The 4,012-nt window shown below is 35.9% G+C and overlaps 1 pseudogene; it reads right to left on the reverse strand.

The window, feature by feature from the left end:
* Positions 1-1,141: 1,141 nt before the first annotated feature.
* Positions 1,142-1,824, reverse strand: LOC137760299 (general transcription factor 3C polypeptide 6 pseudogene; annotated as a pseudogene).
* Between the last annotated feature and the right edge of the window lie 2,188 nt (positions 1,825-4,012).

Genomic DNA, 4,012 nt, shown 5'->3' on the forward strand with positions numbered 1-4,012 from the left:
GTTACACCTCCAACAGCTGTGAGATATAATTAACGTGAGGAGTGTTTTAACTTATTAGTACCAGGTTCAACCATATAAAATTGCAGAGTTTTGTAGAAACAAATATTGGTAATTTCATATAGTTCAACCTGTATCAAAGTTTGTGACTAATTTACTTAAAAAATACAAGTTAGGGTAGATCTAGGTTATCACCATAATATTGTAGAATGTTACAGCTGAATTCCAATCATCTTTCTTCAGTGGGAAAGAAGTGAAATTACAGCTGGAATATCAGAACTGTACCTTCACCCTTAAGCACTTCTGAATTCTTTTTCTGTTCTCAGGAGTAGTACTGACTTTGGTAGACTGGAAAATGGCCCCCTAAATATTTTCATGCCACAATTCTCAGTTTTATGCCTGTTTAAATTACATGACAAAAGGGACTTTGCAGATGGAATTAAGGTTATAGACCTTAAAATAGGGAAGTTACCCAGATGTGCCCAGTGTAATCAAATGGACCTTTAAAAGAAGGCAGAAGGGTCCATCATCAATAAGATTATGGAAGAAGCAGGAGAGATTCAAAGACTGAGAGGGACTTGACCATTGCTGGCTTTGAAGAGAAGGGGACCCTGAGTGAAGGAATGCAGGCAGCCTCTAGAAGCTGGGCATGGCTCTCAGCCAACAGCAAGGAAATGGGACCGTGATCCTTCAGCTGCAAAGAACTGAATTCTGCCAACAACTGAATGAACAAGGAAATGGAGTCCCCCACGCCATGTCCAGAAGAGAATGAAGCTCTGCAAATACCTTGATTTTAGCCCAGGTGAGACCCATATCAGATGGCTGACCTACAAAACTATAAGACAATACACTTATGTAGCTTAATACACTTTAGCCACTAAGTCTGTGGAAATTTGTGATGGCTGCAATAGAAACTCACACTTACCTTAGTAAAACCCCCATTTTAAAGGACTCATCACAGAAGGGTCCCTATAGTCATTGAAACCATATTTTTAAAAACTCGTATCTGGTCCTTAATGATTCTAGTATATTAAACTATATTATAATTGGAAATGTGTATATAGCCAACAAAAATAATAAAATTGTGAACTGAAAACTACAAAGCCAGTTATTTTATATAAAAACTCTAAAAAGATCATGACTAGTTTTTATGAGAAACATTTCATCTAGGAGTGATTTCTAAGGCAGTTTCTTGAGTTTCCATAAAAACAGAGCCTTCTGTCTCAGAAGGCATATCAATAAGAGGACCAGAATCCTCTATATCCAAGTTCCGTGGTTTCTCCTGTTCGTAACTCAGGTTTGAATTATCTTTCATTTGAATCTCTTGCTCTTCCAACTCCAAAGATTTATCTGGGTCTGGAGCTACAACTTCATCCGCTTCATTTTCATGCAGAAAACTACAAATCATGTTGGGTCTACAGGAGAAATCATTTTCCTTGATTTGCAGCCATTCCACACCACCTATGTTTTCTTCTCCTTCCTTCTTTTCTGTCAGAAGTGTTCTTGTCATGCTGAGCTTCTTCATTGTGTGGCATTTATATTTTAGCACTGTTTTATTATTGCCTTCTGCATCCACATGTTCAACATTTTCTTCAAATATAACACAGGTCCCAAGAGTGTCTTCATACTCTCCAGCAAAGACATAGCTGTCCACTTGCAGAATGGGCTTCTCAGTATCAATTCCCAAAATCTTGCATTTATTTTCACATTTTTAGAGAAAGTCTGAATCAATAATTCCTGATAATTCCACCAGAACCAACTGCTCTGCCTCCTCCTCCTCCTCATCCCAGTACCCCTGACTCAGCTCCTCGGCCGCCGCCGCCATGCCGCCGCTCCTCCACGCGGCCTCCGGGCTGAGTGTTTTTTTTTTAATGTTTGTATGTAATGCTTTTTAATTCTTTTTTTTAAAATCAGTCATCAATTTTATACACATCACTTTATACATTTGAATCCCAATCTCCCAATTCAGCACACCACCATCCCCACCCCACCACAGTTTTCCCCCCTTGGTGTCCATACGTTTGTTCTCTACATCTGTGTCTCAACCTCTGCCCTGCAACCCGGTTCATCTGCACCATTTTTCTAGGTTCCACATACATGTGTTAATATACGATATTTGTTTTTCTCTTTCTGACTTACTTCACTCTGTATGACAGTCTCTAGATCCATCCACGTCTCAACAAATGACTCAATTTCGTTCCTTTTTATGGCTGAGTAATATTCCATTGTATATATGTACCACAACCAAAAACTGGAATTGCTGGATTGTATGGGAGTTCTAATTTTAATTTTTTGAGGAACCTCCATGTTGTTTTCCACAGTGGCTAAACCAATTTACCTCTCCAAAGGACAAGAAGTTTTCCTTCTCTCTATATCCTTCCCATACTTGTTATTTGTTGTCTTTTTGATAATAGCCATTCTGACAGGTGTTATGTGATATCTCATTTTGGTTTTAATTTTGCATTTCCCTGATAATTAGTGATGTTGAGCATCTTTTCATGTGACTGTTGGCCATGTATATACCTTCCTTAGAAAATGTCTATTCAGGTCCTTTGCCCATTTTTAAATTATGTTATTTTTTATTTAGCTTCATGAGATCTTTGTGCATTTTGAATATTAACTCCTTATATACCATTAGCCAATATCCTCTCCCATTCAGTAGGAAGATTTTTTTATTTTTTAAGTTTTCCTTCACTGTGCAAAAGCTTTTTAGTTTGATGTACTCCCATTTGTTTATTTCTTGTTTTGTTTACCTTGCCTGAGGAGACATATCAAAAATATTGCTAGGACCAATGTCAAAGTGTGTACTACCTAAGTATTGTTTTAGAAGTTTTGTAGTTTGAGGACTTACCTTTAAATCTTTAATCCATTTTGAGTTCATTTTTGTATATGGTGTGAGAAAGTAGTACATTATGATTATTTTGCATATAGCTGTTCAGTTTTCCCAACACAATTTATTTCAGAGGCTCTCTTTTCCCTGTTGTGTATTCTTGCATCCTGGTCATAAATTAATTAATCCTCTAATGTAGCTTCATTTCAGGGCTCTATATTCTGATCCATTGATCTATATGTTTGCTTATGTGCCACTTTGTACTCCTTTAGTTATCATAGCTTTGTTCTATACTTTGAAATTATTGAGTATGATGCCTCCAACTTGTTCTTCTTTCTCAAAATTGTTTTGGCTATTCGGGGTCTTTTGTGTTTCCCTACAAATTTTAGAATTATTTGTTGTAGCTCTGTGAAAATTGTCCTTGGTATTTTGATATGGATTGCATTGAATCTGTAGATTGTTTTCAGTTATATGGTCATTTTAACAATATTAATTGTTTCAATCAATGAACACTACATCTTTCCATTAGTTAGTGTCATCTTCAATTTCTTTCATCAGTGTCTTACAGTTTTCAGAGTACAGATCTTTTACAGTTTTAGTTACATTTATTCCTGGGCATTTTTTTCTTTTTGAAGCCACTGTAAGTGGGATTGTTATCTAAATTTTTCTTTCTGACAGTTCGTTGTTAGTATATAATAATGCAGCAGAATTTTGTATATTAATTTTGTATACTGCAAGCATTACTGAATTCACTGATGCATTCTAGTAGCTTCCTGGTGGTACCTTTAGGATTTTCTACACATAGAATCATGTCATCTGCAAACAGTGACAGTTTTACTTCTTCTTTTCTAATTTGGATTAGTTTTATTTCCTTTTCTTGTATGATTGCTATGGCTGAGACTTCCAATACTATGTTGAATAAAGGTAGTGAGAGTGGGCATCCTTGGTTTGTTCCTGTTATTATGGGAAATGCTTTCAGCTTTTCACGATTGAGTAATATATTAGCTGTGGGCTTATTACATATGGTTTTTATTAACGTTGTGTTATGTTCACTCTACACCCACGTTCTGGAGGTTTAATCATAAATGGATGTTGAATTAAAAAAAACTTTTTCTGCATCTATGGAGATGACCATATGAATTATATTCTTTAATTTGTTAATGTGGTTTATGATATTGCTTGAAA

The sequence above is a fragment of the Eschrichtius robustus genome, chromosome 1, assembly GCF_028021215.1.
Source record: "Eschrichtius robustus isolate mEscRob2 chromosome 1, mEscRob2.pri, whole genome shotgun sequence".
NCBI lineage: Eukaryota > Metazoa > Chordata > Mammalia > Artiodactyla > Eschrichtiidae > Eschrichtius > Eschrichtius robustus.